At 43.1% G+C, this 13,827-nt stretch overlaps 1 pseudogene across 1 annotated transcript in view; it reads right to left on the reverse strand.

The window, feature by feature from the left end:
* The window catches only part of LOC311528133 (dynein axonemal heavy chain 11-like), a 185,123-nt pseudogene that overhangs the window by 11,634 nt on the left and 159,662 nt on the right, over positions 1–13,827 (reverse strand). The window contains exons 26-30 of the transcript in view: positions 11,530–11,693; positions 8,207–8,347; positions 8,046–8,113; positions 7,403–7,511; positions 90–212 (exon numbers count right to left, since the gene is read on the reverse strand). The product of the transcript in view is annotated as a dynein axonemal heavy chain 11-like (transcript). The remainder of the gene's footprint in view (positions 1–89; positions 213–7,402; positions 7,512–8,045; positions 8,114–8,206; positions 8,348–11,529; positions 11,694–13,827) is intronic.

Raw genomic sequence — 13,827 nt, forward strand, 5'->3', positions numbered from 1 at the left:
TATTTGCACAGATTTTTAAAAACAACAACAACAACAATGTTTGTGGTCTTCCTTGCAAGCCTACCCAGGTTCCGGGGTACATACTACACCTTAATTGCACTCTATGCAGAGCTGGAGTGAAAATCCAGTAGCCTGTTTTAGCTGTTGTCAATATTAACGGTGAATAAGAAGTCAAGTTCACAAGCATCAGTTTCTGTATTCATAAGTAAAAGCTGCAAAACAAAACATTTACGTAATTAACTGAACAATTCCCCACCTACAGTTGTTTACATCTGTAAGAGTTTAGGACCCCATTCATGACCAAATCCCAAGTTCCAGCCGGTTTTTTAAACATGCAGTCTACGGGTACCATAACATGTTGATTTAAATATAGAAGTGTTCCCTACTGCAGTTGAATCAATTCACAGTAGATAAGTGGACAAAAAGTAGCAATTGAGTAAGTCCATTTGAATCAAACAAAAATCACCCCGAACATTCATACAAAATTTGAACCAAACCCCAAACCTAAAGCTGTTTTGGCGTTCAAAACATTTAACTCTTTCTGTTAATTTTTCGCTCCCATCTGTGTGCCTTTTTTATATGGGACCAGGGATAGAAACACTAAAATGTGGGGAGAAACAATATTTTATGGTGTTCCTGGCTCGGTAAAAAACAAATAGCACTGGAATGTCATATTACATTTCCAGAACTGAGAGGATTAGCTAAGCAACCAAATTTTTGGATGGTTATCAAATCTGAATCCAAACTATCTAAGGTTAGCAGATTGCTAGCTTTTGGTGACTACTTTATAGAAATCAAAAGTAAACATAAAACCACTATAGTATTTAACTGTCTTGTGGAAGGATATGTTGCTTGCCAACATTTGGAATTTACTGAGGAAGCATTTCAGCTAAGTGTTAGTAGCCACCACTCCTTCAGAGCAGCAAAAAATGTGACAAATAAACCATTTACTGCAATTGCCCCTTTCAAACAGAACAGGAATGTTTTTGGGGGGAGAGGGGAGGGTGGGAGCATCCCTGCCCCTGGTGGAGGTCATTATTCTCCAGAAACTGGTAAACCAACCCTGGCTCATGTAGATACTTGAGAATAGGAAATGTTTTGTCTTTGAAATGCACCAGATTACATGTAGCTTCAAAGAGTGTTCATGGGGAAGACACCCCCGGGACCACCTTACAAGGGCTTTATTTCTTGCCTACAAATTAGTCAGTTCAAAACACTGCTCTCCTCTCATCTCAGCCCTCAAATCTAACACTGCAGATGCCATTTGCAAAATGGGGGGTAAGAAAGAAAAGCAACTGTTTTGGAAAAGACAAAAATATTCTAAAAAATGAAGCCAGGCGCTGTAGAGACAGGAATAAGGATGCAGTTCAGCTGGCAAGTAATACACTGACAGGGTGATGGATTTTTGAGGCATTTCAATAAATCCGTCTTTTTCAACTTCAGCAGGGGCGCATTGAAACAGCTACATTTTCCAAGTGGCAGACAGACAATAGCATCTACATTATTTTTAAGAAAGCACCTACAGCATTATGATGACTATAACTAAATCCATCTTAAAGCTGGGGGGGGGGTGTCAACAAATGTATTGAGCTCTTTGTGTAATGCCTCACTGACATTTCCCAACTCCCTCAGTCGGCTTTTTGCCCCCCCCCCCTTTTTTTTTTTGAGAAACCTGATAAAATGCACTAAAGGATTTAAGGTTATCCTCTGTCTCTCTGTCTAACTTCTGACATATCTTTATGACAATAAAAAGTCACAGTCAGCTGTAATAGGAGGGCAACACAATGAATCCCGGTAAGTCAGGGAGGGAGGTCATTTTTTTTTCAACTTCGCTGCCCTCTCACCCCCATTTCTTCCTTGCATAACAGAAGTGCCATCTGTTCCTACCCCAAACATGCATGTATTTGATTTCCATTCTGTAATAGCTAACAGAAAAAGAGATTATCAAGCGATCTAAAGCACTCATCAGCATTACTAGTCTCTCCCATCCAATGTGTTTTGTTTGCACCTCCAAAGATTTAGAGACAAATGGAGATAGATGAGTGCTGTCATTGCCTATAATTATTCCTTTATTTGGTAGGGTACCATATATCAAAGGTACAGAACATGGCTGCAGTAAGGAAATATGAGGCTCTGGGGTCAGAAAGTTTTAGGAGCCCCAAATGAGGGGAGGGATGTTTAGCTTATAGTTTTGTGTGCTCTAGTTTGCATTCACATAGCAAGCACTATTACTTGGGTGCTGTGCTATCAAGATGCTGCATTAGAATACATTATTACCAAGTAACGATGTTGCATGATGCAATGTCACCTTGTAGTGATGCAAAAATCTGTATACTTTGCAGCTGGGGTGTCAACGTTAAAAATGTGGCTCCAAAAATCAGCTCTGTACAAAAGTCATCCCAGGGTTCCATGTTTAGTGTAGCTCAATGACTTCCGCTCAAATTTGTGCAGTTTACAAGTAAAAAAAAGATTTTTTTCCCTAACTGCCAGGTCAGCAAACTCAACTTGGGATCTTAAAGTCAAGTTGGGTCCTTTCCTTCCTATCTTGTATCCAGTTCTAATGATTCTGTAAGCCAAATCCTGCCCTCAGTTACATCTGGTGCCACCTCATGAAAGCAATGGCTCTGCATTTGGAACTTAATTAATGGTTCAACAGAGGCCAGGTTGTGGTTGTCCTGAAGTAGTGCTAAAAAGAAAAGAAAGGAATATGCATTTTGTTACCCAGACAAGTAGACGTGACAAGATACATTCATGGAGCAGATCTACTGAGACATCTGGTGTGAATTTGCCTTAATTACTTTTCAAAGTAGAACAGCACTTTAAATCCAAATTTCTGAGTGATCTAACCTCTGTCCCATTCCTCTTCCCTCATTTTCTGCCCCTCTGTCTCCACTCCTGACTCATAAATACTAAGCCCTGGTCTACACTAGGACTTTAGGTCGAATTTAGCAGCGTTAAATCGATGTAAACCTGCACCCGTCCACACGACAAAGCCCTTTATTTCGACTTAAAGGGCTCTTAAAATTGATTTCCTTACTCCACCCCTGACAAGTGGATTAGCGCTTAAATTGGCCTTGCCGGGTTGAATTTGGGGTACGGTGGACACAATTCGATGGTATTGACCTCCGGAAGCTATCCCAGAGTGCTCCATTGTGACTGCTCTGGACAGCACTCTCAACTCAGATGCACGATTGTTTGCCGTTGCTCTGACGCAGGGAAGGGCGACTGATGACACGGCTTACAGGGTTGGCTTACAGGGAGCTAAAATTAACAAAGGGGGTGGCTTCACATCAAGGAGTATTTCAGGCAGGACTTCACGGAGGGTTCCAATAAGAAATGGTGCACCTAAGTTATTGCTCTTATTGGAACAAGGAGGTTAGTCTGGCCTCTGATTGATACATGGCTAGATTTACCTCGCTGCACCTTCTCTGTGAGTGACTGCAGTGTGACCTAGAGGAATGAGTCCCCTAGACGGGGGGCAGGGGGGTGTTTGCAAATGAGTACAAAACAAATCTGGTCTATTTCTTGTTTTAATACACTCCATCTATCTTTTACATCTTTGGCTGGCAGCAGACGGTGCAGAAGGACTGCATGCCATCCACATCTCATGGCTGCTCGGCAGAAGATGGTACAATAGGACTGCTAGCCATCCTCATCTCTTGCCTGCCCGGCAGAAGATGATGCAATAGGACTGCTAGTGATCCGTATCACCTGCCTGCTCACCATAAGACAGTTCACTAGGACTGACTGCAGGACTAAAGAGAATGACCTGGTCAAGTCACTCCAAATTTAGTCCCTGCGCCCATGTTTGCCCAGGCGCTCCCAGCCGACGTGGCCAGGAGCGCCTCGGACATGACGAGGACGGCTACCAGTCATACTGTACCGTCTGCTTCCACAAGGCAAGGGGTTGCTGCTACTGTGTAGCAATGCCGTACCGCGTCTGCCAGCACCCAGGAGCCATACGGTGACAGTGAGCTGAGCGGGCTCCATGCTTGCCGTGGTATGGTGTCAGCACAGGTAACTCAGGAAAAAAGGTGCGAAACCATTGTCTGCCCTTGCTTTCACGGAGGGAGGGAGGGAACGGGGGCCTGACGATATGTACCCAGAACCACCCGGGACAATGTTTTAGCCCCATCAGGCATTGGGATCTCAACCCAGAATTCCAATGGGCAGCGGAGATTGCGGGAACTGTGGGATAGCTACCCACAGTGCAACGCTCTGGAAGTTGACTCTAACCTCAGTACTGTGGAAGCACTCCGCCGAGCTAATGCACTTAATGCACTTAGAGCATTTTCTGTGGGGACACACACACTCGAATATATAAAACCGATGTCTAAAAAACCAACTTCTATAAATTCGACCTAATTTCGTAGTGTAGACATACCCTAAGGCCAGAAGGGGCCATTGTGATCATCTAGTCTGTCTTTAGAACTTCCCCAAAATAATTCCTAGAGCAGATCTTTTCGAAAAAATCCCATCTTCATTTTAAAATAGTCAGCAATACAGAATCCACCACAAACCTTGGTGAACTGTTCCAATGATTAATTACTCTCCTGGTTAAATTATCTGTTCATCTCCTGTTTCTTTCCTTTCAGTCCCTGCCACCTCTCGCCTCACCCTCCTCCTGCTTTCGTTTTCCTCCTACCTACTTCCTTAATTAAGCCAGCTCTTATATGTCCAGGGCCTTTCCACTTTGTCAGGCCACTGAAAAATGGAAGCAGAGCCGGGAGTGGGGCAGATCCTGGAGCACAGGAGACATATGGGCAGCATACCCACACTGTGGAACTAACTGGCATGGTAAGACAGTGGAATACACCAGGAAAAATTCTGAACAGCAGGCTGTGTCATTGCATGGGGACTCCAGGAAGCTATGCTTGTACTTCAGAGTAGCTATTTTGTTTAGCTCTTAATTAATTAATTAAAAAGAATCAGAGACTTTTTACAAAAGGCGGAAGTAGAGGGGAAGGCATCAGCTCAGCAGTGTTATGCAGTTCAGTCACAGGGGACCTCCCTAGACTTGGCTACTAGCTGGGTGTTGATGCAGGAGTTGTGGAGGGCCAGTAGATCCAAGATTACGTACCCAAGGATCTACCAGAATAAGGAGAGAGTTAATCAGAGCAAAGGCTACCAAAGCCTTGGGGCTGCAGTAGATGCTGCAGAACAACTGCTGAGGGGGCTGGGAAGAATTCCCTATGTCCTGGAGGGCAGCCTACCCCAAGCCCAGCTGCTCATGCTCAGGGTGGTGGGCAATCTATAAAGCAGTTGTGCAAATCAAATATTGCATAAGCAGAGTCTGAAGCAGATCTGTCTGGCAAACCTCCTGATTTCTACATTATGTCAAAATACATGAGTCAACATTTCATTTTCCCAAATTTTCAGTAATTTAGTTGCCCTATTCTTGTACTTTATATCCTACACCAAGATGACATTTTTGAACCATATTTTAGGAGCTTAATTTGATCAAATGATCCAAGGGAACTACCAGTAGATAACTCTGATTTAATGCTAGATGTGTTATAATGGTTAGCATTTCTGACAATGAAGTTTTATTCTGCTCCAGTTAATTTTTAGGAAATACATGCTTTATTTTTTACATGAGCCAGGAATGCACATTCCTTTTTTTGCAGTTCAGTTAGGAAGTAAAAAAAAATTAAAAAATAAAGAGCTTAACCTTGAAAAGTGCTGAGCACCCTCAAAGAGAGCAGAGGGTGCTCAGCATCTTGCTGGATCAACCCCATAATACATCTCCCAGTGTGATAGACTTAATGGTGACCTGTAGGTGACCCAGAAGGAGCTGGGGTAAGACACAGCTAAAGGACTGATATTCGGATTTGGTAAATACTAGCAGTGTCTGAATATCAGCTTTCATGACCTCTTTCCCCTTCTCCACATGGGGAACCCAGTGCTCAATTTGAATGAAGGAGGTGCGGAGCTCAAGCAATTAGGTGCTGGGGTTCAAGCAATATTTTTAACATTAAAATACATACAGCAAGCCCAGAGATACCGGGGCTCAGCCCTGCCAAGCTCTGGCACAAATTAAGCACTGATTCAACCTCCTCCTTCCCCACAACACATGTTCAACAAGCTCCACTCCTAAATTTACCACCTTCCTCCAGGACATGACAGCTCATATCCCAATAGGCCCTTGGCCCTTCTCCTCTGCCCCCATTTGTGTTTTTTTTCCAAAAGGAACGTGTAGCTTGTGGGGAGGGGTACTAAGGCCTGTGCCCATCATACAACCCCTTCCGTGAACCCAGAAGAGCAATGTCTGGGTTGAGAAGCAAAGACATAATAGAGAAATTTCCAGCTGTGCAAGGAAAAAAAAAGGCATTTTATACCAGATCAGAGAACATTACACAATACTCTTCCCTCGCCTCATAAGAACAGCCATACTGGGTCAGACCAAAGGTCAATCTAGCGCAGTATCCTGTCTTCAACAAAGGCCCATGCCAGGTGCTTCAGAGGGGATGAACAGAACAGGTAATCATCAAGTGATCCACCCCTTGTCACCCATTCCCAGATTCTTGCAAACACAGGCTAGGGACACCATCCCTGCCTATCCTGGCTAATAGCCATTGATGAACCTATCCTCCATTAATTTATCTAATTCTTTTTTTAACCCTGTTATAGTCTTGGCCTTCAGAACATCCTCTGGCAAGGAGTTCCACAGGTTGGCTGTGCTTTGTATGAAGAAATGCTTCCTTTTGTTTGTTTTAAACCTGCTGCCTATTAATTTCATTTGGTGACCTCTAGTTCTTGTGTTATGAGAAGGAGTAAATAACACTTCCTTAATTACTTTCTCCTCCCCCACTGGGTTCTGTGTGTGTGAAAACCATGCCATCCTTGGGTGACCCAGTATAATTTAAAAAATGAATCCAGCTCCCACATTTTGCTCCCAGGATGGCTAGTGGGAAAATCAACTCTCTTCACTGGGATAACTTTCCAGGGATGATATTGTTTTTGTGTTCTTAAGAAAGCAACTTTGAGTGGCTGGGAGTACTGTGGAAGTACTGGGAGTACTGTGGCACACTCAGCCCCAGGGAGCATCTCAGACTCAGGGTGACACTGATGGACCAAAATCCAACTCTCCAGAGGCCCAGTAGAGCTGTCCTTCAGCATAAGCAGCTCAAGCACCAGTATGGAGTCCTAGTAAATGTACAAACCAGTTCAATCTCTCCCTCCCACAGTGGGAAGAGAGGAGGAGGAGATATCACTACAGCAGAATCTCTCCTCACACTCAGCAGATGGGGGCCTTGCACATTGTAAGATTAGTTCTGCATACCTAATGACATATGGAGCAAAGTGTTGTGGGAGAAAGTGATCATGGACTAAGCGGGCACGTGCATGAGCATACACCCACCCAACAACATACAAAGGTGTCTCTGTCACAGACATACCGCACCTGGAAAGCTAACTGGGCTGTGAAGGTAAGCTTGTCTCTTTCAAACAGACCCCGAGGACGGATGTAAATGAAAGTGGAGTATGTCACACACTCGATCAGATTGTTTACCCTCTGTCAGGAAGTGTGCGGGAGTCCGGGCCCTGCACCCCTCTTCCTGAGATTCACCATGACTCTCAGCCAGCCAGTAAAACGGAAGGTTTATTGGACAATAGCAACACAGTCTAAAACAGAGCTTATGGGTACAACCAGGACCCCTCAGTCAAGTCCTTCTGGGGGGGCAGGGAGCTTAGACCCCAGCCTTGGGCTTCCCTGCATTCGACCACCCAGCCTGAAACCGAAACTCTCTCCAGTCCCTCCTCCTCTGGGCTTTGTCCCTTTCCCAGGCCAGGAGGTCACCTGATTCCTTTGTTCTCCAACCCTTTAGCTCTCATCTTGCAGGAGGGAAGGGCCTGGCCATCAGTTTCCAGGAAACAGGGTGTTGGCCATTCTCTGTGACCAGACCCCTGCACACACCTGCCCTCTAGGGATCTGCAATTTCATACACCCTTATCCCACCACCTAGATACTTAAGAAGTACATAGGGGAAACTGAGGCACCCCCACAATATTCAGAGAAAACATTAAGAACAGTCCCACTTCATCACAGCCTCTCACACCCATTGTCAGAGGATTCTGCCTGCTGCCCTGCTTTGTGAAATACAACATAAAAAGCCCATGACAGAAGGGAGACAAGGGTCTAAGCCAATGGTAACACTAGATTAAAACAGCAGCACACGAACATATTGATCTCTTTCTAAATCGTAACCTTGAGCAAGAACTGATATATTGGATTGATTTTAATCAGCTTATCCTTGCGGAAATAGAGCTGGGAAGCTCTTGCCACTACTGGCTGATAATGCTCACGAGCCTCATTGATCTTCACTTTGTTGACTTTTGCTTCCAAAACCTGAAATATGTGAGAGATACCGAAACTGTGTGTGAAGAGCTGGACCTGGCCTGACTGGATTCAGTGAGCAGCATTACGACAGAGGCCTTGGGAGAAGCCAGAGGGTTTCCAAATGATGGAAGTAGCAACAACTTTGGGTCTGTTTCTGGAAGGTTCTGAGAGCCTTAGATTCTGCAAGGTTTGAGATGTGACATACTCTCAACTCCCATGACAGTCAATGAGAGCTGAGAGCACTCAGACCCAGCAGGAGGTGCTCACTCTTTGAAGGATCAGGTCCTTGAGGAGGCCACAAGATTAAGAACACCCTGAACTTCTTTTCCCTGTTTCAGTTACTTTTCAAATCATTTTAGGGCATTAGAAATTCAAAGGGCCTCAGCCGAAAATTGTTTTACATGCAGCACTCCCAATAAGGCAATGGAGTTTTGAGTGCGGACATTGCAGGATTGAGTCGCAAATATTTAATTTCAACCCATTTGTTTCTCACTGCTCAAACATTTTAAAAGAAAGAAAGAAAATAAATCAGTGATCACTTTCCCTCAATGGGTATTGTGAACTGAGAATAGAGAGACGACACAGAAAGTATCCAGCTACTATATATGTCCATAGCAAATGCAGCTGCTTGTATCATGCTAGAACATCTGCAGGAACATGACATTCACGCAGACTCACACACATTAGCTTTATACAGAGAACAGTTTTGTTATGAAAGCAACATAAATCTATTTTATAATAGCTTTGTCCACCACCTCCCCTTGCTCTCTTAACATAATTTTAACTGAAGAATACTGTCAAACTGGTCAAAATGGGACAAATCCTCAAGTCCGTCATCATTTTTTACTCAGTCCTTAGTAGTCTGAGTGATGTCATGGTAAAAAATGACTAAGGATTTCAGGATTTGGCCCTTTTTGCATTAATAGCCACTATGTAATTGTATCTCTTGAGAAAAGGCATGAAGCTACCAAAAGAATGACAGGCGGAAGATGTCAGTGCCTATGTGAAACAGTTAAACTCATTCCAGGCAGAGCTGATCACATTTTGTAAGAGGCACTGCTAGTCTGTAGAAACTAGGCAACAAGGACCTGCGTTTCTATTCCTCTGCACCTTGCGTAGTCATTTACACCAGTGAAAAGTAAGTGGTAGAAATGTTACCATTCCAACTTTGCACTGCTGTAAATGGCAGCACAAGGTCCATAGAAATGGACAATCAGGCCCCCCAATGTGAATTTTTGCAGAGTTAGAGGCAACCCCTTCCCTGGTTCCTTTACAAGTCTCAGCTAAACTCTCTTCCTAAGGATTCACACTCAACCATTTTTAAAAACAAGTGTTCTAAAAGGTTCTTTTAAACTCCAGTCTGTCCCAACAACCTGTTTATAAAGAGTTCTGATGCTTTAGTTTATTTGATGGCTTCTTTTGAAAGAGGCTTTTAATTGAATGTTTGCTATCTACCGCTGTTTCATCAATATAGGCTGCTTCCTGAGGATTTTTACAGGGGAAACTTTGGCACTGATGTATGTTAGTTTAAAGTTATCTAGGAGACGGGTAAAGATGACCTCACAGTAAGACAAATACAAACCTGCAGCTAATGTGCAGATTTGCAATTTACTGGGTTCCTCGGGAACATCTTACTCACAGCCCCCTAAGGAGAGTCCAGGCAGGATGCATCCACACAGGGTAATCAGCTCCAGCCACATTCTCTCATTCTTCCCTCTGACTTCAGGGCTCAGACAAGCCTGATGGAAAAGTAGCCTAGCTGGGGTCACAGCTTTCAGCTCTGTCTAGTCTCACAGCACTTACTGAACCCTCTCCACCTAAGGAAGACCTTCAGAAGTAAGCGTCTCCCTTTTAAAAAGACACTGTCACATGATTAACGTTCCGAGACATTTCTGCAGTTGGTTGTTGATGTTATCTATTCTGAGTTGGCGAAGGGATGGGATAATAGCGTCTCTGTATTCTGATCTGGCTTGAATGCTGATATCCTCAGATTTTTTGGTCAAGTCACTTAATCACCACCTCAGTTTCCCTATCTGTGAAACAGGGGTGAACTACGTATTTTACTACCTAACAAGGATGAACTGAGGATGAATTAATTAGTTTGTAAAGCACTTTGCAGATGAAAAAGAGACGTAAGTGCTACGTATTTATTACTGATATCACATGACATTTCATACTTATGAATGTAATATTTCTCTCTAAACTGCATATGAACCATGACTTTAAAATGCAATGATTTCTAACATTAGCTTCTTGGTTTGCATACTTAGCACTGTTTGCACAAGAGATCCAGTGATGTGCATCAGCATAGCAGAAATTAATATAGAGCTCCAAAATGTGTATGGCATTCATCACTTTCCTGTTACCTCCTTGAGTTCCTCAATTTGCATGAGGTTCATTATGCATCCACTGAAAGGGTTTTCCATACTGGACATATGTTTTTACAGTCAGTTCTGACTACTTAGAGCCAGAGAAAACAGCTCAAGGATTGAATCTGCCTGCCTGCATTTCACTGGAGTAATTCTTGCACTGTTCCCTCCTGTTGTTTTATCTAATCTCCTCAGGCCCTTGGGAGTTAGGTGCCTAGGTGCTTTTTGAAAAACCCACTACCTGCCTATCTGTATCGGTGCCTAAATCCCTTTAAAAATCTGGCCCTTTAGTTTTATGATTGAGCAATGTCAACCAACCAATAACTCAATACAGTGCAATCTCAACATAATTCGAAACCAAACAACGTAGGAAAATATCACTAAGCATTCGGTTCATAAGAAACGATGAAAAGAGATGTGCCAAAGAAAAGCTAATTTTCAGTTAACAGTCACATGTGAAATGTAAAACATCGATCTAATTCTCTTCTTCTTACAGCTTTTATTTTGAATTTATAAAAGGATTTCATTGTGATTAAAACATTTTAGAATGATCAGGGTACAAATTATAGAGAGATTCTACTATGCTACATATACATGCAGTTTCACCTATGCAAGTGACTGAGGCTGTTGCCCACGGAAAAGAGCTAGTAAAAAGAATCTCTGAAACACACTGAGAGCCTCACAGATTAATATGCTGAAAAAAGCGGTGATGCAATAAGTATAATTATGAAAGAAAAACATCTGGTTTTGATCAAAAAGAGCCATTTTCATCTTATCAAAATGATCATTATTGTTGCTGATCTAATTCTTTTCATATTTTACCTTTCGTTCTACTTCTGCTGCTGTGTGCAGTGTTGTTTCCAGCTTTTCAACCAGAAGTGTATCCCAAAGAAATTACTCTTGGCAGCCAAAAGGCGTGCCAGCAATTCAGCCTCAAGCATTTTCAACTCAATTTTAAAATAATTTTGCTGCTTTGTGAGTTGAGACTGAAATGAAGATGGCTAGTTTGCAAATCTATATATCAAACAATGTTAACATAGGAAATATTGCATCTCTTTGCTTCAAATACACTGATCTCCTAAACTTTCCTTATAAACCTAGATTTTAGTAATTAAGTTTTGGATTAACATCAAAAGAAAGAAAATGTATAAATTGTGACCTTTTTTCTGATTATTATTAAACAGATTTAAATCAGAAAAATTAGCTAATTACTGGCTATAGATTCCATCCTAATAAATGTGAGTTGAACATCCAGATTTATGTCTGACCATATCTTGCAATTATTTCTGTGTGCACCACACACTAGTCATGTCATCCTCTTTCAGGCAAAAACATGCACAAGAGAGAAGAACTCACACACAACATTAATAGCTTCAAAGCCAGGGAAAACCTGAGGCATTATCTCCTTGGTTTAAAGGGGTCGTAGCTAAGCAGACCTAGCCTGGCATGTGGCTTACGAGTACAGACCCTTTATGATTTGCAAAGAATCATGGCCCTAAATGTCAGTCTGAGGGAATTCATGTGGCATGCCTGCCCCACCAACAGCTGCAGAAGCAGCTTGGTGACCTAGCTGGCATTGGTCCTTGGTCTCCAGTTGCAACTTTGCAGTGAGTACAAACTGTAGATTGGGAACACTAACTTCTCAGCACTTATCTGTGACAAATCTGTGGGGTTCTGAAAGGATTATGCTATCTACAGGAAGTTCCCCAGGCCCCTTCCGTGGTCTGATATCTCCAACTCCCAGCCAGCAGAATCCCACACTTGTTGCGGAGAAGCTGCTGGGGAAGGAGTTGTGCAGGCTGTGCTCATAGGTTCTGCCTTGGCATTTTTCATGACCCAGTTCACAAGAGCCATTCGATGCGTTCATTACTTGTTACATTGCTTTATTCCTTTCTCCATTATTTCTCAATTATCAAAGTGTGGCTTCCTCAGTGAGGATTCTGTGCATGCCAATGCCAAAGTACTAACACAGTTATCGTCAGTTATTCTAGAGTAAAAAATGGATGCCACAATTTTTATGAGTATAAAATGTGTATTTGTTCCACCTCCAAAAAATCCTTTTTAATGAGACCAAGCATAAAATATTTCAGTTCAAAAGGAGCATTCCAAGATAAGCTTATACATGACATATCCATCTCAAACATAACTAGAGTGTTGCCACTACGGTGCTCAATTGGCAGCATTCAGACTTCGTGTGTGTCCACACCATTGGGCGGGAAGCTTTAGGGCAACATTTTCAAAAGTGTCCAAGTCACTTAGCAGCTCAAGTCCCATTTTCAAAAGTGACTTGGACATTTAGGACCTAAGGCTTATTTAAAGTCAGTGGAACTTAGGGTATGTCTACAATATGAAATTAGGTTGATTTTATAGACGTCAACCTTTAGAAAGAGATTTTATAAAGTCGATTGTGTATGTCCCCACTAAGCGCATTAAGTCGGCAGAGTGCGTCCTCAATACATGGCTAGCATCGACAGTCCCCACAGGCTCCACTGCCCATTGGAATTCTGGGTTAAGCTCCCAATGCCTGATGGGGCAAAAACATTGGTTTTGGGTACATGTCGTCTGTCTCCCCTCCCTCCCTCCGTGAAAGCAATGGCAGACAATTGTTTCACGCCTTTTTTCCTGGGTTACCCATGCAGACGCCATAGCACGGCAAGCATGGAGCCAGCTCAGCTCACCGTTGTGAGCATTGTAAACACCTCACGCATTATCCTGCAGTATGCGCAGAACCTGGGTAGGAGCCATAAGCACGAGGATGATTGTGAGGAGGACACAGATGTTCCTGAAAGCATGGGATGTGGCATTTGGGACATCATGGCTGAAGTGGGATAGGTTGATACAGTGGAACGCTGATTCTGGGCCCGGACAACAAGCACAGACTTGTAGGATGGCATAGTGTTGCAGGTATAGGATGATTCCCAGTGGTTGCAAAACTTTTGCATGCGTAAGGCCACTTTCATGGAACTTTGTGACTTGCTTTCCCCTGCCCTGAAGTGCAGGAATACCAAGATGAGAGCTGCCTTGACAGTTGAGAAGTGAGTGGCAATAGCCCTGTGGAAGCTTGCAATGCCTGACTGCTACCAGTCAGTTGGGAATCAATTTGGAGTGGACAAATCTACT

The sequence above is a fragment of the Lepidochelys olivacea genome (genome assembly GCF_965140295.1).
Source record: "Lepidochelys olivacea isolate rLepOli2 genome assembly, chromosome: 11".
Taxonomy (NCBI): domain Eukaryota; kingdom Metazoa; phylum Chordata; order Testudines; family Cheloniidae; genus Lepidochelys; species Lepidochelys olivacea.